The sequence below is a fragment of the Lepidochelys kempii genome, chromosome 27 (genome assembly GCF_965140285.1).
Source record: "Lepidochelys kempii isolate rLepKem1 chromosome 27, rLepKem1.hap1, whole genome shotgun sequence".
NCBI classification, from domain to species: Eukaryota; Metazoa; Chordata; order Testudines; family Cheloniidae; genus Lepidochelys; species Lepidochelys kempii.
In genome coordinates, this window is record NC_136406.1 from 10,211,460 (window position 1) to 10,237,894 (window position 26,435).

Genomic DNA, 26,435 nt, shown 5'->3' on the forward strand with positions numbered 1-26,435 from the left:
GGTAGAAACTATTTTTAGAAAACCTTCCCCCCCCATTTTTCCAATCCTCCATTTTACCCAAACATTTTTAAAAATGGCAAATTCCAGACTCTGGAGGTGGGTTTCTAGAACGATTTAAAACAAACAAACAAAACCACATCAGAAATAACCAAATGACTTTTTTTGTTGTAAACTATTCCCCTCCCTCACCGCAAAAGTCCTTATCCTGAAAAATAAATTAGGGTGGCAGACGTTACTAAATGTAATATGAAATTAAGTGATTAAGGTGTAAATTAACATGGAGGGAATTTCCTAAAATGGGATTTTCATAAGAGCCTAAGGGAGTTAGGTGCCTACATACCAATCCATTTTTACATTACTTTGATCTCTTTACCTGAATCATTAATCTATATAGTGTGCAGATTTTTGTTTGTGCTTTCCAACTGTTTTGTCCTCCAGAAGTTTACGGAGTTGTGTCCAGTTTTCCCAGAATAATTCTTTACACAGTTTGCTTTGTGTGTTTGCTCTGTATTCTGTCTTTCTGGGGTAAGGTGGTGGTGATAAATCTATTTCTCCCTAAATCCTGATTTTTTTTTTCTTTTTTTTCCCCTTAAGGCAAGTTGTTTGTGGGCTATATTTCTTTCCCCTAATTAATTTTTTTTTTTTGTTACAGATACCAGATTTCCACTTCTTCAAATAAGAAAGATTTGCAGAACCACTAGAACTTGGTTGGATCTGGAAAGATTAAGAGTCCCTCACAACTCAAACCTGAGTCTTTTCTGAACTGTTCCAGACACTATGGATTCTATCAAGATGTCCTGCAAGGTAGGACCTGCCATCTCTTCATTTTTATATTGGTACATTTTCTTAAGAGTTCTGCTCAATACAGAAATGCCTGAACTGTGAAAAGCACCATGGTATCTGAAGTCTTTGTTTAGAATTCTGATGGTGCCATTTATTCTCAGGAAAGGTTTAAAAACCAGGACCCCTCTGTCACTTCCATGAGACATATCTAACCAGAAAATGGAGATCCAGGAATATAGCTCAAACAAAAGTTCACTTTCCATATCTAGATTTGATCTCTTTTTGAGGAAGAAAATCATTTGTCTAAAATTGGAAAAATGCAATAACTTCTGGTGTTTTATTTTATTTTAGCTTCTTGTGAGTGTGTGTATGTATTTTTTTAAGTGTGAATTTAATCTTTGAAAATTTTTTTATTAATAACTATAATTTTAGTTAAGTATTTCAGGATCACTGAGCATGGTACCAGAAATGCTATATCAGCTTTTGATACTATGAACTAAGGCCTTCTGACATAGCATATTTGGGAGGTCACTGTATGTTGTAAATTAGTAGTTGGTTAGTCCCTGCTGAAAATGTGGGACCTAAATATCCTTGCAATAACTTCCTTAATATTTTTAATAATTTTACAGAGTTAGTAGAAATTATTTTCCAGAGTGTAAATCAGCTCAGTCTGAAAACCTGATAAGCAGGACAGAAAATCTATCTGGAGATTTCCAAATGCATTAGAATTGACAGTGTCTCCATATTGTCAACGCCTCTCCGACCATATGAAGTTATAACCTGCTACTACGAAGTCTTTGGGGTTTTGTCTTTTGTAAACACTTGATAGGGCTTGATGAAGTGAACACTTTATACATAAGGCAGAATATTGCTGGGACATTCGAAACATTTTAGAAATAATAAAGACTGAAGGGGAATGGAGCACATCTGCTGAGTCCCATCTAGTTTATTCTAATGCAGCCTTCATTACTCCACTTAGTGAAGGATTGATCCTTAAGGTATTCTGTCTAATGCTTTGTTCATCCTAGTTTTAATTGACTCATTAAATTGAGCTTCCACTGCTTCAGTCTGACTGATTTCACTGTTAGGAAATGTTTCCTGATATTTGGCCTTTTTTCCCCCCTCTTTAGATTTATCCCACTGGTCCTAGGTTCCTAGTTGATTCTCCCGAAAATAATGTCTTTCCTTGTTGTGTACGCCCCTCAAAAGCTTGTATGTGGCTGTCACATTCTCTTTGCTGACACGAATCCTGGTATTGTTATACGTGCTTGTAATTCCCACAGGGTTTTGCATATGCCTGTCAGCATGATCTAATGTACTCAGCATTGACCCAGGAAATCTAAAATTCTAATCTTTAGTCTTCTGCTGAGTCACTGTTTGGCATGGATAAGTCACTTCACCTCTCTGTGCCTTGTTTTCTCCATCTGTAAAATGAGGATAATACTGATGTGCCTGAAAAGGGGGTTGTGAGGATTAGTTTATATTCGTACACCGCTTTGAAGAAGTAAAGCATTCTATTAGTAGTAGTAGTGATTATTATAATGTCAGGATTACAGCTGTCTTTGGCCAAGCTGTATGCATTTAATAAAAATTAAAAAGGACAACAGTCATAAAAGGAGAAAGGGTCACAATCCTTCTCCATACTAGGCATTTTTCTTATTTGTCATGAAAGCCAACTTTCCTCCCCCCCCCCCCCCCCCCCCGAAACTATACAGGGCAAATGAATGACCCTGCCTTCAGTGGGATTGCATAGGGTGGAATTTACAACATGTTACAGTAAAATGTCTAAATATCCATATGAATGGATATATTAGCTAAGTCTACACTAGTGATTGATCAGCAGCTGGTCAGCATAAAAGTATAGACCCTAACCTATGCTGTGTATGTATTTACAACATCAACAACATAAAACCCTAATACTATTTAATATACTTCTCTGCTACAAGTTTTGGAGGTTGCCGCTACATTTTAGCAGTGTGATTTTCCCCCCCAAAGGTGCTCTGTTCCTGTAACTTCTGTGGATGGGAGCTATAGGTGACCAGCACCTATGAAAAGCAGGCCTAGATGTGTTTGAAAAATATATTGGAAAAAGACTACCCAATTTTAAAATTGCCAATTATTAATTAATGGATTAACTAGGTAAGAGTTTGCCATAGGTATATAATGCACTTTGATGCCTATATACAGATATCCTGGGACACCTTATAAAATTAAATGTAGTCAGCCTCATGTCTTGAGCGTGATGTAATATGAGAAGATTCTGGTCAGTTTAATTGCTGATATTCAGGGCCCAGTAGGCCTCAGTGAAAGGGACAAACCATGTCGGTTTCATGCTGCAGCTTGGAAAAGTTGTTAAATAGCGCCAGAGTTAAGTAACCTGAACTGTTCTTGGTGGCTGAGAGAGAACCAAAAAATGGAGGCTATGGAAAGGGTAGAGTAATGAAAGCAACCTCCCTTCACTAGAATCAGGAGGGTCTGGGGTAGGTGTAAGAAGGAGAGAATTAATTTCTTCTGCCTTCCAGTAGTCCGAAAGGTCTGGGTGAGAGGATGTGTTTGAAGCAAGCGGTTCACATCCTCTGGCTAGTAAGCATCTGATAATGAGAGAAATATAGCTCTTCAAGAAGGATAGAGGCACAGCATCTTGTTAGGACTTTCAGCACATTCCCAGCATTTTTTTTGGAGTGGGGCTGGGCTTCACCGAGGGGATATCCCTGCACTTTACTGGGGGTAGCGGTGTCCCTGCACCCACTCATCTTTTGTGCTGGTGCTGGCTAATAGTTCTAGTTTTCAGCTAGTTGGTGTCTGATAAAGCTTTCATGTCTTGTCATTATTGCTTTATTCCCTCAATAAATGATAGGTTTCCCTAAACTTGTATTGGGATATCACAGACTAATGCGAAATCATTGCATATAATGCAAATGTGAGTGCAGAAGATGAGGTCATCCTTAAGCACAGCCGCCAAGTTTAGTGTAGCTCCTTATATGAGATTTCTTATAGCTCATGCACGCACATGCCAGCAAGAGGGAGGTTTAGTCACACAGAACTTGAATGTCGCGTGTGTGTGTGTGTGTGTGTGTGAGAGTGTGAGAAACACAGGTTAATAGTGTTCTTCTAGGGCAGAAGACTAAGAAGTGGAAACTGATAAAAAACAGTGAAATTGGCCAGTCTAGTTTTATTGTCTAATCCGAGCGACCTGCAAAAAGTAAACCAAGAGCGTCAATTGTGAAAAGTAACAGACTTTTACAACTATTGTTGTTAATCTAAGAGGTTGCTAGTAAAACAGAGAAGACTTTTAACCTATGAATCTTTATTATCAACCACTGAAAGCTGTCAGTGTCTTGAAATTCCCAGATTTTCTGTTGCCTCAGAAGATGAGAAAAAGCAAAAGACCATATTTGTAGAAAGTCCAATCAATTAAAAAAAATGTTGCCGTGAGCCTGAGGCAGGGGCTGTGGTCTCCTTTTGGTCAGGATAAAGAAGTATTGGAAGACTTTCAGCTACTCTTTTTCCTTTAGGGCTGGCTATTCCAGGTACTGTTTTTTAACAGATGAAATATACCCCCATTCCTGTTAACAACTAGCTAATGCTTCTAAACCTTTATACTGTTTTCTAGCACATGTGCAGCTCCACTGTTGCTACCAGGAGTGGAAGCACTTGTGTAGAATGGATGCAGATACGTTTACCACGGTATCACTTTACTCTGCAGAACAGGATTAGGGAACATCATGGTTAAAATGCCTGCCTGATGTCTACGCTTATACTTCCACCATTGTCAACATCAGTGGAGCTGCACTGGTTCTAAAGTAACAGCCGTGTTAGTCTGTATTCGCAAAAAGAAAAGGAGGACTTGTGGCACCTTAGAGACTAACCAATTTATTTGAGCATAAGCTTTCGTGAGCTACAGCTCACTTCATTGGTTAGTCTCTAAGGTGCCACGAGTTCTCCTTTTCTTTTTACTGGTCCTAAAGAAAGGATACAAAAGTTCCTAGTGTAGATCCACCCTTAAGAACTGAAAGCATCACTCCCATAACACTGCTAGCCTTCACCTTTCTGGTGTTCCAGGTGGCAATAGGTTTACATTTGGTGCAGAATCACATTTCCCTGCATGTGTTTTCCCCTTCATCACACAAAAGTGAAATAACTCCTCATAATTAGCAATTAAAGCAATAAAGTTACAGCTTGAGCTATGCCAGTTTTGCTAAGATGAAACATGTTAGTTTTATTTATAAATTTTATTTTATTCCTTTAAGACTTGTATCAATCTTGGGGACCAAGTATAGCCCTCAATATAAAATCAACCTGTTGACCAGCATCAGTTTAAGCTTTTTAAGAAACATTCCTGTAACTCATTCCATCATCATGCTGCTTAGGCAAATGCTTGAGTAAATTGATGGGGACTGAGTCTATACCAGTGGTTTTCAAACATTTTTTTCTGGTGATCCAGTTGAAGAAAATTGTTGTTTTGTGAAACAACGGAGCTGGGGCAGAGGGGTTTGGGAGGGACTCAGGTCTGGGGCAGAGGGTTGGGGTGTGGAGGGTGAGGGCTGCAGGGTGGGGCTGGGAATGAGGGGTTCAGGGTGTGGGAGGGGGCTGTGGCAGGGGATTGGGGTGTTGGAGGGCATTAGGGCTCTGGGCTGGGAGTGCAGGCTCTGGGATGGGGCTGGGAATGAGGGGTTTGGGGTATAGGAACGGGCTCTGGGTTGGGGGGAGGGGCTCAGGACTGGGACAGGGGATTGTGGCGTGGGCTTACCTTGGGCAGTTCCTGGTCAGCGGCGCAGCGGGGGTGCTAAGGCAGGCTTCTTGCCTGTCCTGGGACTGCGCTGCGCCCCGGAAGCTGCCAGCAGCAGGTCTCGCTCCTAGGTGGAGGCATGCAAGCAGCTCCGCATGGTTCTCACCCACAGGCACCGTCATCCTGCGCAGCTCCCATTGGCCAGCCCGCTGGCAGGAAGCCAGTGGGAGTGCGGAGCTGGTGCTCGGGGCGGGGGCAGCAGGCAGAGCCCCGTGGCCCCCTCACCTAGGAGCCTGACCTGCTGCTGGCTGCTTCCGCATGCAGCTCAGTGTCAGAACTGGTAGGGACTAGTCTGCCTTAGCTGGGCAGCACCGCCAGTGTGACTTTTAATGGCCTGGTCGGCAGTGCTGACCAGAGCCACTGCGACCGAATGCCTTACTTTCCGCAACCCAGTACTGGGCCGCAACCCGCAGTTTGATAACCACTGGTCTATATTGTCCTTCACCTTGTGTGCAGTCGCATCTGTGCAAAACTAATGTAAAATCCTACCATTTGATTTGGTAGCATTGTACAGCCATTTAGCATCAATGTATATTATGACACAAGGTGCAAGGCCAAGACAGTGGTGAACTGTGTCCATTAGCCTTACACTATGCCATAAAAGTCAACGCTGTGTGTTCCAGTTGGTCTGATAATTTCAGCATTGTCAATAGTTTGTGGAGTATGAATAGATAGTACTTCCTGTATCTACCTGTACCTTCCCCTGTAGGAAGATGTACTTATCCATATTCCACAGATGGGTGCAGTATTGGAAAGAGGCTTATGCAAAAACATGCAAAATTTCCCACTATCAGACAGACTTTTAGACAAGATAGACCATTGACCTGCTTACTATAATCAAGAACCCGTGTACTTCATGGCACAATGGGACCATATTCTGCGGATAGAATGCTTAAATTCGGTGGCAAAGTTAATTTATTCTATCATGGTGAAATATCCTTCATTATCATTTTCCCGCCCCCCCCCCCTTAGAAAAAGACACATTACTATGGCTCATAGTTGATTATTTTCAATTTTAGGTACTTTATACCACAGAGTTTCTAGGGACGGAAGTTAAAATCATTCCCCTCATGTTTTGATAATAAAAAACAAAAGTTAAGTTCCCAAATTTTTTAAATTGTAGACTTTCCTTGAATATAGGAACAAGCAATGGATTTTTTTTTAATTATAAACTTGAGCATCAAATTAAGCAACTTAGTAACTAAAAGTGTTTGCTTTTTTTAACTAAAAGTATTACTTTTCAATTGGACTATGTAGCTTTTTGCATGAGGAATTTACTCTTCCTCCTTGACTCTATTAAGCAACTCAAAACTTATCCAATAATCTGAGCGGCCCAAGGAGAGCCTGTTGTAATGTTATAGAAAAATATTTGAAATCAATGATCTTGCCATTATGTGATGGATCTGTTTTAGCTCCAGTTTCTTTATTTATAGTTGTGGAACCAGACAAAAGTCTCACAGTTCTGTGTTTAGGGCTCAGAGAGTAGAGTGTGCCCTTTTATTTTGAACATGTCTTTTTGTTGTTGTTGTTGGAATATTTAATAAACCTGGAAGCCAGTATGCAAAAAATAAAGTTGGATTAGAAAGTGGAGTGTTTCCAGGGAGGTCTGTAATTCCGTTTTCTTCTGTGACCCCTGTTCTTACTAACTTCTGCTTGTTTCTCAAACTTCTAGTTTTCTTTGCAAGGTTAGGAGTCTCTCCATATACCTGAGTTTCCTATAGTAGCATAACTTGCATTGCAAAAGCACCTAGAGGCCCCAGGCAGAATTGGGGACTCTATTACTTTATGTACTGTACATGCATATAACAAGACTATCTTTGTCCCTATGAATTTACAATCTAAGTACAATGAGAATAGGTGAAGGCAACAATCTAATGTGGGGAACATAAGGTAATTGTCAATTATAATTAGTGTAATAAGCAGCAGTCAGCATACCAGTTGCCTAACCATTGTTGAGTGTTTTGTAAGCATCAGAGCAGGGGAGGGTTTTAAGAGATTCAAAGGAGGATAATATAGTGGCTCTGCAGATTTTTACAGGGAGCTCTTCCTGTACTTAAGGGAAGGCATTGGAGAAAACATGAAGATGTTTGAGCTAAAAGTGGACTCATGAGCTATGTAGGCTGGTATTGTTGGTTGAATGAGGGCAGGGGTCAACTGTCCAATAGCATATATGAGATGATGGGGAAGGTGAAGCTAAGCTGTGAAGTGCTTTAAAAGAAAAGACAAGTAGCTTGTGTGGTGGAGGGTGCAAAGGGGATCAAGGTCTGAATTCAAATGGTTTTTGCAGCAGCATTTTGGATGGATATAATGGAGAGGTGATGGTGTGGTAAAATATTTGTCAAGACCAAAGTTACAGTACTTTATGGGAGAAGAGGGCCTGAGCAAGTGTTTTAGCTGTGTGGACAGAGGAAAGATGGTGAGATGTGCAGCAAGAAGGGGCACGATTTAGACATGGGCTGTCTGGAGGCATGGAACTAGAAATCTTGATTCTCAGTTAGGTCTTTCAGTTTAGCAAAAAACTCTTCCAAGACAGAATGTAGAAAGGATTGGAAACCGTCATGGTTTTTCTCCTCATTGCTATGAGAAATTTTCCCTGTTTATTCAATGATTCTGTCTGTCAAGATGTCTTTCTGTTTCCGTGGTGCTTATGTCTGAACACATACTGCTACTGGAACCATTATCATTGGTAGGAGACTTCTGCCTTCTCTGCTTTTGTGCTGATCTAATTCCCAGATATTGTGTGTATGTGTGGTGGTTTTTTGTTTTTTTTAATATATAAAGTGGCCAGGGATGCTTCTGCCATTGTAAAATCCTATCTTGGTTCAGTACCCTGCCGTTCTAAAGGGCAGTTTTTTTTGGACCAGTGGGAAATAGATCCAGAGCTCAGTGCGAACACTGCTACTACCTAGGTCTTCATCATCTGACCCTATCCCACAAACAATTTTTTCATATTACCCTTAGGAAGCCAGTATAGCTCTTGCATAGTCCAGGTATGTGCCTGATCCAACACTGCTGAGGACACACCACCCTGATACCTGTTCTTTGTACTGGCTTCCCATTGTTTAAATACAGAGTACAGTTCAAGGACACTGGACTGCTTTTCAAGGTCATGCATGGATCTGGTCCTAGCTACCTGAGAGGCTGTCTCTTTCTCCATAACCTCTAATGATAGATATGTTCCACTGGAACAATGAAACTGTCAAACAAAAGGGGGGGACTTACGACCACAGGAGACAGTACCTTCACAGGAGCAGGACCAAGACTATGGAGCTCTCAGCCAGATAAGGTAAGTAAGATCACTGACTTTCCCACTTTGCTGACTCGGGGCCTTACCTTGGCCACTAGAAGAAGCAGTGGATCTTCAGTCCCTGCACTGGGGCTGGCAATTGGATCAGATAGCAAAATGTTGTCCTGAAAAAATTAGGAAAATATGTAATCTATGACTTCCATAACTAACAGCATTGATGGGCAGACCCAGGGTGGGACTCATTTAAAAAAGAAAATCACCAGCCTCTTGCCCTTGCTACCTGGAAGCAGTACATTCAGGCCTTGTCAAAACATGAAGGTTGTACTGCTTTACCGCAACCAGTGTGTTAGCAGAGTATTAGTACTGTCGTGTCGTTAAAGTGGTACAATCCCTTAGTGTGGGTGCAGTTAACCAGTATAAAAAGTGCTTATATTGGTATCATTTATTCCTGTACAGCAGGGGTGAGGAACCTCTGGCCCACAGGCTGGATCTGGCCGCTGCTTCTTTTAATCTGGCCCGTGGCAAGTCTCTACGCTGCAGGCTGGACGCCCCGAGCCTCGGCGCCCTCCCGCGGGGCTGGAGCTGTGAGTGCTGGCTCGCCACCATGTCCCTGCAGCCCCTAGGTGGAGGGATGATGAGGGAACTGCCTCCCTGACCCCGCACCCCCACATGCACCCCAACCCTCTGTCCCAGCCCTGAGCCCCCTTCCACACCCAATCTCCCACCCAGAGCCCACACCCTGAACCTCCTTCCGCACCCCTAGTCAGAGCCGCACCCCAGTCCTCAGCCCTGAGCCCACTCCTGCACCTCAAGCCCCTCCCACACCCTGAACCCATTTCTGGCCCCACCCCAGAGCCTAGGGAAGCCCCAAGCCCCCCTGCAGGGCTGGAGCCGCGAGCACCAGCTCACGCTTCTGCAAGGGGAAGCTCCAAGCCTCTGCACCCCACTCCCCGTGGGGCTGTGTGTGGCCCCTGACTGATTTTTTTTTGATGTGGGTCAATGGCCCCTGCTAGAAAAAAGGTTCCTCACCCCTGCTGTACAGGAATAAGCTATAATGTTATAAGGAACCTTTTATACTGGTTATAAAATCACATAAATGTAGGGCTGGAAGGGACCTTGAGAAGTAATGGAGTCCAGCACTGTGTAAGGTCAGGTAAACCTAGACCAACCCATTACAGATGTTTGTCCTACTCATTTTTTAAAACCTCCAATGATGGGAATTCTATAACCTCCCTTGGAAGCCTATTCCAAGCTTAACTTATAGTTAAAAGTTTTTCCTAATATCTAAACTAAATCTCCATTGCTGGAGATTAAGCCTGTTACTACTTCATCTACCATCAATGGACCTGGAGAACAATTGATCCACTTTCCTCTAACAGCCCTTAACGTATTTGCAGACTGTTATCAGGTCCCATTTTAGTCTTCTTTTCTCAAGACTAAAAATTCCCCTTCCCCAGTATTTTGGGACTTCACCTGTCCTCCAGGAGTTGTCAAAGATAATTGCTAATGGTTCTGAGGTTGTTTTTTGCTCGTTCGTTAAGTACTGTAGGGTGACTTTCAGCAGGCCCTGCAGACTTGAATACATCTAACTTGTCTAAATATTCTTTAACCTGTTCTTTCCCTATTTTGGTTTACATTCCTTCCCCCTTGTTAGTATTAATTATGTCAAGCATCTGGTCATTAATTATGTCAAGCACCCTTTAATCCTTTTAGTGAAGACTGAAGCAAAATAGACATGAAACACCTCCACTTTATGGATATCACCAGTTATTAGCTCTTCTTCCCAGCTAAGTAGAGGACCTATACTTTCCTTTGTCCTGCTCCTAATGTATTTGAAGAACTTCTTATTGCCTTTTGTGTCCCTTGCTAGTTATAACTCATATTGTGCCATAGCTTTTCTGATTTTTGTCCCTGAATGTTTGTGCTATTTTTTGTACTCTTCCTTAACAATATGTCCATGTTTCCACTTTTGCTATGATTCACTTTTGATTTTCAAGTCCTAAAGAGCCCCTGATGGAGCCGTATTGGCTTCTTACTATTATTCTTTGTATCTTTCCTTTGCATCGAGGTAGTTTGCAGTTGTGCCTTTAATATTATCTCCTTAGATTTTTCTTCCCATGGGACCTTACCGACCTGCTCCCTGATTGTATTAAAGTCTGCTTTTTTTGAAATCTATTATCCTTGTTCTGCTGTTCTCACTCCTTCCTTTCCTTAGAATCATGAAATATATCATTTCATGATCACTTTCACCCAAATTGCCTTCCATCTTCCAATTCCTCCCCATTGGTCACATTCAAGTCTCAAATGGCTGTCTCCCTGGTTCCTTTCTCCACTTCCTGGAACAAAAAGCTGTCCCCAGTCCATTCCAAGAACTTACTGGAAATTTTGTGTTTTGACATATTACTTTTCCAACAGATGTCTGGGTGGTTAAAGTCCCCCCCCCTCCATTACTACCCTGTTGTGTGTTTTTAGATATTTCTGTAGTTTGTTCTACAAATGCCTCATCCACCTCCTTTTCCTGATTTTAGTGGCCTTTAGTAGTCCCCTCCCATGACATCACCCCTATTTTTTTACTCCATTTCTCTTTACTCAGATTCTCAATTGATCTCCCTCTGACCTTCTTTTGGACCTCAGAACAAGTATATATATTCTTGATATATAATGCAACACCTCCTCCCTCTTACCCTGCCTTTCCTTCCTGAAGAAGCTGAGTGCCTCTATACCAATATTCCAGTCATGAGACACATCAAGCTTCTGTGATGCCAATTAAGTCATAATTTATCTTATGTACTAATACTTCCAGGTTTTCCTGTTTGTTCCTCATTCTCCTTGCATTTGTGTATAGACAGCTAAAGTGTTGAGTAGATTCTCCCACTGATTTCTCTCTCGTAATTTTCTGTGTCCTCAACAACTAACCCCATGTTAAGGTTCCTTTTTTTTTTTATACTGCATCTATGGTAGGGGTTACACTAGTATAACTATTTGATATTAAAAAAAAAAAATCACACCTATAACTGAAATAGTTTTACCAGTACAAAATCTGTGTGTAGACCAGGCCTCAGAAAAAGGGTGCTTCTGATTGCTCACCAGTGACCCATCTGCTCATTTAAGACTCCTCATTGATAATTAGCACTTGTACAGTGCTTTGAACATGTCGAGCACTATATAGTCATTCGCTCCCAAATGTCCTTGTGAGGTAGCTAAGTATAATCAACTTACAGATGGGGAAACTGAGATGCAGAGAGGTAAAGTAGGATAGTGCAGTGAATCAGTGGTAGAGTCCAGAGTATAACTTAAGAGTGTGATTCTACAGCTAATTCTGTATAATCTGCCGTCTCTTGACGGGTTCTGGAGTTCCACCTGCTACTCAGCTAATGGTATGGTAATTATGATACAGGGTTCACGGCAAATGTAAATATGCACGAGGGTCCCGATCCTCTGATTACTTAATGTTGAAAGTTAAGCATGTGAGAAGTCCCATTGAAGTCAGGGGCTGTAGATCCACATTAAAGTTAAGCATGTATATAAATGTTTTCAGTATCAGGGTTTAGTTGCATACTAGCAGGGTACCTTATCTGTGCAGTGCAAGAGGCTGCTGTAGTGACGCATATGGTAGTGGATTTTGCAGTATAGGTATACAACACATAGGACCTGGCTCTCATTTTGCATTAAGGCCCCTCTATACTGCTCTAGCAGCGTGTATTTCATTTGCAGCAGGAGCAGAAGAGGGTTTCCCCACAGAAGACCAAATAATCTAGGAGGGTAATTGAGAATGGGACCCCTAAGAGTCTGATCCTTCTAGATTAGCTCATCATAAAAGTGTGAAAGATGTAAATACAGGAGTTGGCCCTTAGAATCCTTATCTGGAACAGATTCATTCTGAAAGTTCTAAGCAGAGTTAAACTTAGCCTCTGACTCACCCCCCCTTCCATGTCTCTTATGTGAACCCTAGTCTCACTTTTTAAATACTGAAAGAAGTACTCCACAAAGGGTAGATACCTGCTTCTCACTTAACTCCGCTGATAGCCTTCGCTTCAAAGGTTGATCCCACCCCTCGCTTCAGATGCTGATATATGCCACTTCCTGGCCTGAAGCACAATATGGGACCCAACAAAGAATAGTGGCAGGATGCTTCAGGCTCATGGATGGAATGGGGGCTCCAGCGACAGCAGAGATGGGTTGAAATTGGCTCATCCCAAGAATCACGGTCCTGTTTCCTAGCAACCTGAGGCTTTTTACACAGCCAACCCCTTCCCCTCTCCAGCAGTTCATCTGAAACAGAGGAAACTAGCCATTCTTTAAAAGTTACCTATTCTTCCCCCATTCCTGCTTCCCCCCAAAAAGAGATTATTGTATTTTATGTTTTTATTATTGTAGTGTTTAAGAAATGAAAAGAACACCAGATAGTGATTTCAGGAATATCAAGTCTTTGTTTTTCCTGTTTCTGCTGGAGATCTCTTGGCAATTCAAAGACCCGAGGAGCTTTTCCTTTCCTTAATTGAAAGGTCGAGGTACTGAATCTTTAAAAGAACTTAATTCCGACTGTTTGGCATGCATTTAAACTAAATAAGTGGTATCAAAACCAAACAAGCTCAGCTCCTCCTATCCCTCCCTCCTCCCCCAAGTTTTAAACAGTGACTAAAAATAATTTCCTCTGACACTCGGCTTTCATTTCCTTAATAATTGTGATAGTACAACTAGCTTATCAGTTGTCTACCTATTTTTTCCTGGAAGACACTATAGGGACAAGACCTGAATATCATGTAAAAACAAGCAGGGATTTAAAAATAAAAAAGGCTTTCCTTGGACATAACCTGTAAAAGGATGGGGATGGGAGGGAAAATCCATTTTTCCCCCCCTTGGATCATATTTAAGGAGTTAAACACAAAGGCCTCATTCCTTCAATCAGAGCCACATGGGCCCTTGCACCTACGTGGAGCCTCAATGAAGTCATTGGGACTCCATGCGGGCAGAAGTGTGCACCTGTGTGGATCTGATTAAAGTAATAAGGCCCAAAGGATTAGCCAGTTTCTGAACCTAATATTTTATTAAAATATCAGACGTGGTAGATGCTGTACAAAAATATAGGAAGCCAGAGTCTCTGCCCTGAAGCATATAGACTTTTTATAAAGACAGAGCAGACAAAAGGTGTGTGTGGGGGAGGAAACAACGCATAAAGAAAATATTCTGGGTGATAAATATGGTATTTAAGAAACATGTCATTTAAACTATATAACACTCTCCCCAGCTGACCCTCTAGTGAGGTTGTTTTTAAAATAAACTTCTTTAATATTTACTAATTTTAGCTTTTGTTCCCTTTTCTATTTTTTAACCATGCCTTTTGAAAATGTTGTTTTCCTGTTTTTGTTAACTATTGCCTTTCTTCTAAGTTTAATATTGTGCCCTTTTCTATTTTTTTAAATGTATCACCCTCACCCCCACTAATATATACACACACACACTGATGTGACAAAGTGATATTGTACAAATTCTGTTCTATAGAAATCTCCCTCCCTTCCCTTAAATAGGAAACTGTTTAAATAAGCTTTGAATAATATCTCACCAAAAAAAAATAAATCTCTAATATGCCTTTCAGGACTGCTGCACTTATTTTTGCAGAACGAAGTAAGAAGGGTTTTATTGCAGTAGCTGCATTTTTGCCTGCTGTGCAATTTTTAAGGTAGTTGTATAGTGTTGTTTCCTATTGTACGTGTTTACTTTCAATCAAGATAAAAACTGATCATTTAGTAGCTATATTTTGATGTGATTAAGGTTCAACTGATGTGTATTTGAATTAGCATCTGTACAGCACACCAGCCTTTGCTTGAAATTGCTTAGCTCACTTTTATACCAACAGAAAACACAGTATTGAACTAAGACACCTCAGCAACATTTATAAGATGCACTATTTTTGAGCTTCTGTATTACTATAGGAAACAGTTGTTACACACTGCAGGTCTTCTGTGGTGGCTTTTTTTTTTAATGACTTCTGTTCTACAATGCTTAATGATTTAGTCACAGGGCACATGTTGCCATGTCCGAATATTTTGATAAGGTTATGTCATTACATGCTGATGCACCAGCATAGCAGCATGATGTTGTGATACCTGGAGTTCATCCCTGCAGAGACAGGTGGTCATATTAGTAGATTCGTTTAGGGTGTTTTAAAACATTAAGACAGGTTTCAGAGTAGCAGCCGTGTTAGTCTGTATCCGCAAAAAGAAAAGGAGAACTTGTGGCACCTTAGAGACTAATAAATTTATTTGAGCATAAGCTTTGGTGAGCTACAGCTCACTTTGCTCATGAAAGCTTATGCTCTAATAAATTTGTTAGTCTCTAAGGTGCCCCAAGTCCTCCTTTTCTTAAAACATTAAGGCTGTGACCCCGAACTTAGCTGAAAACTGCAAGTTCAATTTCTTGTTCCAAGCAGTATCTCAACACTGTATGTACAGTAGTACCACATTGGCCTTGCCATAGTCCTCCTTTGGAGGAAGAATTTCTTTTGGGCTGGATTAAGAGTCTTTAAAAATCTCACTCTTGTTGGTGCATACTTTTGGTGAATGCTTGACTGAGTCGTTAGAGTCCCTGGTGCCAAGAGTGCATGCTGTGTGTCTCTGGGACTGTGTGTGTGTACCTACAGGGTGGGCTACCCTGGGACTGTTCTAGCTGAGCTTGCAAAGAACGGATACCTTAAGAGAGCATGGGGTTACGAGAGGACTACACTTCCCAGCACGCTCTGCGTCACCTGCAGAGCCGCCCCTGCTTAGGGCTGCTGTTCTGAACAGGGCGGGCATGCGGCGCATGCGGAGTAAAATAACAAAACCCTGTTGGAGGCCCGCCCTCTGGCGGCCAGCGGGTGCGCTACAGGGGAGCAGCTGCTGGCGCTGCGGCGTCAGTGGCGCCTGACTGCACCAGCAGGACAATAGGCAGCTGGGCTCTGCGGGCCCAGGGCCAGGCCGGGCCCGGGCCGTACAGGGCCTGGCTCCCCGGGCCGGGGCCGGGGCCGGGGCCGGCGAGAGGGGCCACCCAGGGCCCGGGCCCAGTACTGTGATCCGCAAACACTCCCCGGGTTCGTTCCTCGGTGCACGGGCCGGGGAGCCGCCTGAGCCCCGCCAGTACCGCCCCACGGGCCGGAGCCGCTGCTCCCCGCCCGGCCTGGCTGATGCGTGGCCGGCGCCGCAGTGCTGCGCGCGGCGGCCGCCGGCCGCTTCGCTCGGGAGCGCGCTGCCCGCGCCCTCCGGCCGGCGGCTCTGCGGGGCCCCCTGGCTGCGGGCGGGCGGGCGGGCGCAGTGCGCTGGGCGGCCGGCGGGGGCGCTGCGCCTCCCCTCCCCTCCCTTCCCCCGCCCGGTGCATTCTCCGATTAAAGGGAGGGGGAGGGCAGAGAAGGAGCCTGGCCGCCATTTTCCGAGCAGCGCCGCCGCCGCTCTCACCCGGAGCGGGGGGGAAGCACCGCCGCGCTCGCTCCGCCGCCGCCCCGCGGGCGGAGAGCGACGCCGAGCGCCCGGCCCAGCGCCCGCGGACCGGCGGGGACCCGCAGCCGGCGGCTCTAGGGCGCTCCCCGAGCCGGGGGTGGGGGGGCAGCTTCTCCCCCCGCCCCAGCCCGGGCTGCAGCCGCCGCCGCCGCCGCTCTGCACCCGGGAAGGGAGAAAGAGAAGAGCCCCGTCCCCCGCCGCCGGGGAAGACCGAGCGGGCCCGAGCCGGGGGGGGGAGCCGGGGCTGGCGCCGGGGCTGGCGGTGCCTGTGCCGGCTGCGGCTCCGCTTCTCCCCTCGGTCGGCGCTTGTTTGCAAACTGCGCCCATTTTGTGCGGGGCTGAATCCGCCCGGACTGTGCTCTCGGCTCCATCACGTGGTAGGTGCCGCTGCCGCCCCGCTCCCTCGCCCCTCCGCCCGCTGCCCTTCTCCCTCCCTCCCGCGCTCCCTCCCTCCCGCTGCCCCTTTGTTACTGCAACTACCGCCGGCCCCGCGGAGCCAGGCAACTTTAAATGGCTCCTGCTCCCTCTGCGCGGCTCCCGCCGCGTGCATGGGCGGGGAGGGGGAGAAAGGGGGGCTCGCTTCCACCTTCACCGTCTGCGACCGCGGCTGCCTCGGTGCCCGGCGCCGCCGCCTCCGAACGTGTCTGATGTGGGTTTCTGCCAGCCCCGGCCTCAGCCCGAACTTCTCTGCCCGGCTGCTGGCGGCCCGCCCGCCCGGCGCCAGGCACGGCCGGGCCCGGGGCTCCTGGGAGCGTGTGTCGGGTAAAGCGCTCGGGGTCACGGTGGCGGAGCATGTGGGGGAGAGCAGGGGCCTGACTTTGTTTTCGCTGCGGGGCTTGGTGCCTTCCTGGGGGAAGCGGCTGTATTTTGGTCTGCTCGGGCTGAGCCCCGCCTGTTAAATCTCCCCCTGTAGGTAGCTCTCCTTGTGCTAATGTCTCTGTGTGTTTCGACTCCCTCCCCGAGTGCGTGTGGCCAGCAAAGTACTGCGGATCCATTGCGTGGAGGTGGTGGGGGCGCTGGGGAGGAGGTTGGGTTGATGGCGCCACTTTAAATTGAAATCTTGCGCCAGGGCTGGAGCTTTTTGTGGCTTGTTTATAAACTTGAACGATCGCGTATGGAAGGTTTCTAGGCCGGTTTTTGGAATGCGGCGGACCCAAAAGTTCCAGTGTCGAGTCCTGCATTGCCGCCCCCAGTGCCATTCACACTCCCCGCCCGTGTGTGTTGCCATCTCGGTCACGTGGCTGGCAGTCCTTGTGGTGTGTTGCTGCTTGTATGGTATGTAATGCTCGATCCTAGCCTTAGTCTGCAGTCTGTTTTCTCAAAAACAAAGAAGCCAATCCAAAGCTATCCCTTTTGGAAGAGACCAAAGGGTGATATGGGTGTTTACTTTAAAATTCCGGTTTTGGTTTTGTTTTGTTTCCCCCTTTTGATCTTAAACAGAAGAAAGTTGCATAATCTTCACCTTGCATAATTTTGCGTGAGGAGCTTGCCCCTTCACAATAACATTTAGGGCTAAGTGCAACGTTAAGTATGAAAAGTAGTAGTGGGGCATGTGTGTAAATGTCTGTCACCTTCTCATGGTTTGAAATGCAGTAATTGATTTATTTGTAAAAGCTTTGTGTACAGGCCTTCCCTTCTGCCCATTTGGGACCTGCAGCAGTCTATGTTCTGACATGGGTTTGATCAGCCAAACCAGTTGAAAGTTTGGTGTGTGTGTGGTTATTTTAATTTTGGATTGGTGAAAATTTTTTTTCCCCTCTAAGTAGTAGCATATAAGTGTGTTCACATTTTTAAAGACTATTCTGTTCTTGCATGTCTGTTATGATAAGAGGGTTAGAGCATTTCTGGTGCTCGGTTACAAAGAATTTGACTACCGTTAGATTTGCTTAGGATCTTTTTAAAGGCACATCTTTGTATCTTCCGTAACAAATTTTCCCATTCATGTTTGTACAAAAAATTAGGAATTTTTTTTTTTTTTTTTGTAGAGCACAGTCTCTCCTGCTAATAAAGTTTGTTGTTTTAAAATTTGGCCTGTATGTTTATATAGGATCCTATAAACGCCACCAGTCTGAGTGGCAAACAGAATTGTAATTTTCCGTAAAACTGACCATGGTACGTGAGGAATTGCTGTGTGTTAGTTTGGATTTTTTTGTTTGACCACTTTATTTTGAACAGTTCGGGCCATTTTCTTGCTAGCAGTTACATCATGTCATGTGATGTGTGCTATGATGTGTATTTCTAAAAATAAGACAAGGTAAAAAGCCCATCCTCAGGGAAGTTAAAATGTGTTGTGAAATTGGGAAAGTACTTTAGTCATAACACTCTTTGACTAGTAATAAACTATTTTTTTTTTCTGGAGAATCCAGTTGATGTACTAGTATAAATTAAACACACCCACTTACCCTTTAATTTCTTGAATTCAGATTATGAAGGGAATCTGATTTTTTTCTCTTCTGAATAACTACCTTTTTAAAAGTTTTTAAAATACAACCCACCATTGTTTTCAGAAGGGAATGTATAATGCCAGTTACCCTTTGTGTATATTCTCCCCTTAAGCTCTCCCATACAGCATGGGAAAGGTATTATGGGTAGTGAGATGCCTTTTAGATTTTTAACCACAAATTTCATAACTTAAATATGAAATGATGTTGACCTCTTTGACTTAGAATAGTTGCCTGACTTGATTGTGGGACTTCTTAAGGTAAACTACTGGCAAAGCCTAATTTGGGAGAAGGGGCTGGGGGAATTTTTTTCCTTAACTGTACCATCTCAGTGGGATCACTGTACATCCATATTAGGCCCTGTCTACGCTGCAAACTAAGTCCATATTGTGGACTTAATCACAACGCGGTTAAAGGTGACCTGGAAAAGGGGGAAGGATGGCAGTCTTATGTACTCTCATGCTTCTTTTATTATGTATAAAGAATGCCAAAAAGGTGAGAGCTTTGTTATTGTTGTGGTTTCTGTAATGCTTTTTCAACACTAAATGCAAGCGAAGTCCACCCTGGAAGATTACGGTGACTGGAGAATATCACAAAAGTTGAGTAAAAGCTGAACAATTTTTGTGAAGGAGAAGTGACTTTAATCACCGTTTTAAAACTGGTTTTCTTAACACACATAATTCCAACACCCAATGAACACTTTGTTCAAAGCATGTCTCTGGAGTTTCAACACCTTATTCTTTTAGTTAAGAGAACTGACAAAACATATGCTTTGTGTCCCCAAGTAGTTCACCAGCGAAGCCCGGGAGGATCAGGCTTGATGTTTTAATAAGGTAAATAAGGAATAAAAATATATTTAGGCATTTTTCATGCATGCATCCTAAAGGCAGGTGGATAATGGAAGTCACATCAATTTTGCAGGGATTATGCCTTGCACTCTTTTCTCTTTTATTAGAAAGTTTTCAGAAGAGATTTAGAACTAACTTCTATTGAAGGTGTGCAAATTAAGTGTTTTCTTATCCTGTATTTCAGTGCTGTCTTATCTTCCACGCTTCTTTTTTTTTTTTAAAAAAATCAAACCCCGTGTGGCTAAGCGATTGGGACAGTCTGTTGCATCAGCTGGACCTTAGATGACAAACTATCGTTAATTTAACTTTTTTTCTGGATATCAGGTAATGTGCTGGCTCGAACAAATAATACGTAAGAGTTTCTGTGTATGGTTCTTTATGTTCAGAGTGTTTGTAGTCTCTCTCTCAACACTTGGATGATCAGAATGGCAGGTGATCTGTGAAGTACAATTTCCTTTGTTGTGTTTTATAAATAACATTTCCCCAGTCATAAAGTCTTCAAATGCTCTCTGTGTATCTGGAATGCATGTCCAAAAACTTTTATTAGAGTTCTTCTCCTCCCCGAAAAGAAAATCCTCTCCAGACTCCTGTACTATTTTTCGGCTGTATGGTTAAGGATGTAATTTTGAACTGCTTTGTTATACAAAGGCTTCCTGTCTCTTCTCAGTTGGACAAAGAGTTGCCACACAACAGGGTCCTGGTGATGCAGTTGCTTAGTGTCTTATGCCATGAGTATATTCTCTTCAAGGTACATTCAAACTGAGACTTTAGGGTGGGGGACAGTGCAAGTAGCTTAGTGCAAAACTGTTCAGACTCCAAGAAGAGATGGAAAATATAACTTCTTGTACCTTGCTTCTCGGCAAGCTATAATTTAAGTTAAAGAATGAAAGCAGAAAATAAAATAGAAGTTCTGATGGTCAAGGAGATCTAAGTCTAAAGAGTGGAGCTTGGGCACTGCTCTGTGTGAATCCAGGATGAAAACATCTTTCTTTTTTACATGAACAAGAAAAAGCACAGATTGGAAAAAGAATAGCTGAAACAAATCTAGAGAGAGGAAAGGGTACTTTTACAGGTCTGTTCAGACCTGTTTGACCATATCTTTGTCAGCTCCTCAGTTTAGACTTGTTGCTGCAGAATTACTTTTCTCTCTCCACCAGCTCTGTGAAGTGTTGAGGGTGGTGAAAAGTGTTTTGTTTAAAATAGCTTTATTGAAATCAGTTTCTTTACTGAAAGCTGATCCAGACTTTAGTCAAGCTAGTAGCATGAAGTCTGTTATGAACACTATGCTAAGTTGTACCAAACTTCGTTGAGTTCCCTTCATGATTTTTATGCCCTCTTATTGAGCCCTGCAGTGACATAATGAAGCAATGAATATGAATGGAAAAGTTCTGTTCAACTGTCTTTTTATTTCTCTGCCTTAGGAATGAAAAGTGACAAACCAGTTACCACATGGTAACTCTGGCTTAAGTTCCTTTTATTAGAAGAAAGTGCTCAGCATCCTAGCCCTGGAATTTACTTCATGGTGGTGTTGGATGCTGTGATGATGACCCCCTGAATTGCTCTCTTTGGTGTGAGATCCTGAGCAGTTATTAAAGCTGAGACCTATTGTCTGGCAGCAGTTTGCTAAATTAAAGCTTTTGGCTCATGGTTAGGATAATGGGTGTACTGGATTATTGATTCATTATAGAATAAGACACTTAAATGATCAAAGAGAGGTTGTATAGTTCAGTGGATTGAGCATGGGGCTAGGAGCCTGTGTGTTCTAGTCTCTCTGCCACTAATTTTCCATGTGACCTAAGGTAAGTGCCTTAAACTGTTTCCTCACTGGTAAAATGATGAAAATATGGAACCCCCTCCCAGGGGTGTCAAGGTTTAGTTAGTTAATGTTTGTATAGTGCTTTGAAATGTAAAGTGTTCTATGACAGTGACACATTTTGGCAAAATATTGAAAGTTAATGTTAACATTGTGTGTGACCCTAGCACTTCCTCAAAAGAGCATGAATTAAAGGGGGTGTTTCTTTAGCTGCAGCAATAGAATGTGTACAACAAATCTGAATATATTTTAAACATTAATAGACTTTTTGTTCCTTGTTTCAGAGTAGCAACCATGTTAGTCTGTATTCGCAAAAAGAAAAGGAGTACTTGTGGCACCTTAGAGACTAACACCTAGTTACCTTATCTAAGTCCTGAGTTCAAGACTGTATTTCTTTGGCAGGTTGCACAGGATGTACCTAAAATACAGGAAAGCTCTGTGCATTGTGGGTTTGTGGTGGAGTCTTCTATGGTAGGGGGAATGCCAGTCTTTCCAGTCTTGTAAATATAAGAAGAGCTGAGTTTTCAGATATTTTGTTTATACTTAAAGCATTTTTTATGAACATTCCGTTTGCTTACATTTCACATTTTGCTTTTCCATTTGACATTTGAATGCATCTTTGCTCTGAAGAGTGATTCCCTCATCCCTTTTGTTTAAAAAGGATAATGTTGGGGATTCCATATCCGAGACTTCATATTAAACTAGGTCATTTTGCAAGTAAAAGTTAATTCTTGTACATAGCTGCCAGACTGCAAACTTCCTCTGGGAAGTGGTAGTCAAGCTTGCTTTTTCCTTTTTGTACGTCTTTTTGTCTGTGTAATTAACTTTGTGTAGACCAAATTATGGCATCAGTGACTCCTGTGCAAGCCCTGTTGAGTACAGAGGGGGTTAGACCGATATAACAGATGATGCCATTTGAAGACCGGAGCGGTCATAGGTGCCATTAAGAACATAATCTGTTTTTTAATATCAGTATTACTAGTTATGCTTGAATAGGAAAGAGGCTAGGTTGACTTTCAGATTCAAGAGTTCATTTGCAGGCTTGATTCCTTTTATGTGTAAACTGAGTGTACACTGTCTTGAATCATTGAGGCTCCACAATCCAATTATTAGTCACTCTTTAATATTAAATTCTTTCATGGAAGGTTATAAAACACTCAATCTCAACAGTCATTCGAAGACACTGGTCCTTTAAATGTGGATAAGGGATGTTGTATGCATATTAAGTGTCTTGGTTCATGCATAGATATCTACGTCCTTTAATATCTTGACTGTCATAAATCTTTGGGAGATCTGAGACTTTTAAAACTGTATCATTTTATTATAGGCAAACTGCTTGCCATGCTGTGTGTGATGGTACAACTAGTCCATCATCCTATGTTTTGTCACATTGTTTTCTTAATTAAAGCTTTTTGAGAGTTATACTTGTAGGAAAAAGGCTTCTAAATTGGTAATCATCTTCTTTTCCAATTAAAGAATGTTGAAAGATGACAAGATATTCTTTCCTTCTTTTTAGAAAAGAACCCTCCCCCCAGAGAAAAAAAGGGGGGGGGAAGTATATCTAGAGTTCAGGACTGAGGGCTTCTTTTAGGAAAGAAGTCCTAGCATACAAGTTTTTTAAAGGCCTACTTCTAGGCCAGGGTGGCCAACTTGAGCCTGAGAAGGAGCCAGAATTTACTAGTGTACATTTCCAAAGAGCCACAGTAATATGTCAGCAGCACTCCCAGAGCCTCCCACCCGCTGATCAGTGCCTCCCCCTTCCTCCCCATCAGCTATTTCGTGGCATGCAGGAGGCTGGGGGGGAAGACGTGAGGGCATGGCAGGCTCAGGGGAGGAGTGGAGACCAGGCCTGTGGCAGAGCCAGGTATTGAGCAGTGAGCACCCCACCCCCCATACATTGGAAAGTTGGCACCTGTAGCTCTAGCCCCGGAGTTGGTGCCTAGACAAGGAGCCGCATGTGGCTCCACAGCCACAGGTCGGCCACCCCTGTTCTAGACCTTTGAGTTTGAGGCTTAGGTTGTATGCTCGCAGTCACTGGTTTGAATAGCTCTTCTATTCGCATATTTTACAAAATATTACAGTCTTTAATCACATAGTGCAATCAACCTTATGTGTGCCTATAATCTAACCTATGTGTTTTTTTTCCTGGCTACATTTAATATCACTTCTCAAAATGGGTTTTTTTTTCCCCCTTTCAGAATTACTTTCTTCAGTATTAATATTTAAACATTGCCATAAATATGGACTGCTGTAGACAAATAGGACTGGTTCCTGCTCTGAGAAGCCTACAGTTAGCTTGTGCATAACATGGGCCCCCAAGAAGTTGTGAGGTACGGGGGGAAGCAAGAGAGTTTATGTAGCTAATGAATGTGAGGTTATTTGATTATAATGTATGTGTTGTGCTCCTGTGCATGTAAACTTCTTAGTCAACAGATATTGCTAGGCTTAAGCTTTTGTTTGGGCATACTGGGAAATCTTGGCTTTCCAACACTGACTCCCATTCCCAAGTAAAGTAAGTGGATTTTGAAGGGTAGAGGAAGATTTCCTGGTGAAGAAGTTAAGGAGTAATATGGGAAAAAATGGAGGCACCTTGTGGAAGGAGGCATCAGACTGAGCCTGAAGGCTAGTGGCGTTTGCATGTGGTTGGACAGAAGATGAGGCCAGGCAGGAAGAGGTGCAAGTGAAGACCCTGAGTTTAAAATTTTGATACAGGAGCTGCAAATCCATCTGAGGGCTTCTAGTGTGATGATGGATATGGCAGGGAAGGAAGATGACTTTGGCAGCAGAGTACTGAATACACGAGAGAGGGATTGTAAAGTAAAAATCAAGTAAACCAAGTAGGAAGAGGTCGCAGTAGTCTAGATACCAGGTTACCAAGGTGTGGATCAGGGTCTTGATGAATTGAAAGGTGCAGATTTTAGAAATGTATAGAGGAAGGACTTGAGGCTTGTCTACACTTAAAACACACTTTTTAGTGAAGACACCTACCTATGCCAACGGGAGGGGTTCTGTTGGTATAGATCAGTGATTCTCAAACTTTGGTATTGGTGATCCCTTTCACACAGCAAGTCTGAGTGCAATCGCCCCCCCCCCCTAAATTTAAAACACCTTTTTTTTTGGTTAAATATTTAACACTATGTATTATAAATGCTGGAGGGTGAAGCATGGTTTGGTAGTGGAGGCTGACAGCTTGCGACGACCCCCCCCCCCATGTAATAACCTCGTGACCCCTGAGGGGTAATGACCCCCAGTTTGAGAACTCCTGGCATAGATGCTCCTCCATCATCCTAGCACTGTCTACATGGGGGGGTTAGGTCAGTTTAACTTTATCACTTTGGGTGTGGATTTGTCACATCCCTAAGTGATGTAGTTACACCAATTTAATGTCCTGGTGTAGACCAGGCCTTAGTGGGATCCTGGATATATGGGAGGGGGGAGAGCAAAGGGAGGAGTCAAAGACTTTACCAAGGTTATGAGTCTTGGTAGAAAATACCACTCACGTCTACATGATGAAGGGTGGGGAGAGAGGAATTTGTTTCAGCTATGTAGGATTTGAGGCTGGGGTGGATCATATAGGAAGAGTTGTTTGTAAGATAGTTGCAGGATTGGAGAGAGGTGGTGATTCAAGTCATTAGAGAAGATCAGTAACCAAAAAAACCCAACTTCATTAACAGAGTTAAAGTTGCCCCGTGGTATCTTATGCCCTTCCAGAACATTGAGCTCCGCTGAGCACAAACCTCTGAAAACCAGGAAACAAAGGACATAATTTAAAGGGGGAACAAAAATGGGGTGGGGGAGGTATATGGAAGTTTGGGGAAGCAGAGCTTGAAGTCCCCCTATATTCCCCATTTTACAGCTGTGGCTCCCTCCTTTGCTCCTCCACTCTCCTGCACTGCTCTAATCTCCTCTTCTTCCCCCCAAGTTCTGCTGCTTTGAGAGAAAAGGTGAGGCTGGAGACCCTTTGCCACTGCTGGTAGCAGCATGGATAAGGTGGGGTATTCTGGGTTCCTTTTCCTTGTTCGGGGAGCAGTGGAGACATGGGGCAAAACTTACGAAAAGAGCCTCTGCAGAATGCAGGCAGAGAGCAAGGTATGTACGCAAGGACAGATTATCTCTCTGAAAATTGCCAAAGGGTAAGGCTCAGATTTACAGAGTTTGAGTGCAACTCAGGTTCAGTGACCCCAGCATATTGCTTTGAGCCTCCCAATTTCTGTGACAACAGATACCCACTGGGGCCTCAACAGTAGTCTTGCTGCATGTGCACATATTGCTCTTTTAGTCCAAGTTGTGCCAACCTGGAGTTACAAACTTTTTCAATATTGCTTCCCCAAAAGGTCAGTGGCTGCAGTGCACTAACTTAGAAAAACGTCAAGGGGGATAGCAGTTTGGGGAGGATTAGAGCCATACATTGGAGCCCAGGTGTATGCAAAACCTCCCCGTGTCTTGTGAACAGCTGACTTTTTAGGGGAACTCAGGAACCCCTGCTCGAACCTGGACTACTTACTTATGCCACACCACCATGAGTCACAGCAAACTTCAAGATATTGAGTCACCATGTGAATTTTAGAGTACTTGGTGTAGAATCGTAGGACTGGAAGGGACTTTGAAAGGTCATCTAGTCCAGTCCCCTGCACTCATGGCAGGACTAAGTATTATCTAGACCATTCCTGATGGGTGTTTGTCTAACCTGCTCTTAAAAATCTCTAATGATGGAGATTCTATGACCTCCCTAGGCAGTTTATTCCAGTGCTTAACCACCCTGATGGGAAGTTTTTCCTAACGTCCAACCTAAACCTCCCTTGCTGCAATTTAAGCCCATTGCTTCTTGTCCTATCCTCAGAAGTTAAGGAGAACAATTTCCCCCCCTCCTCCTTGTAACAATGTTTTACGTACTTGAAAACTTTTATCATGTCCTCCCCCTCAGTCTTCTCTTCTCCAGACTAAACAAACCCAGTTTTTTCAATCTTCCCTCGTAGGTCATGTTTTCTAGACCTTTAATCATTTTTTTTGTTGTTCTCTGGACTGACTCCAATTTGTTCACA

At 43.4% G+C, this 26,435-nt stretch overlaps 1 protein-coding gene across 1 annotated transcript in view; it reads left to right on the forward strand.

Moving 5' to 3' along the window:
- The first annotated feature begins 654 nt into the window (after positions 1 to 654).
- Positions 655 to 26,435, forward strand: part of KANSL1 (KAT8 regulatory NSL complex subunit 1) — a 172,228-nt gene continuing 146,447 nt past the window's right edge. The window contains 1 exon segment of the mRNA XM_078850719.1: positions 655 to 804. The gene's annotated coding sequence lies outside the window, so the exon portion shown is untranslated.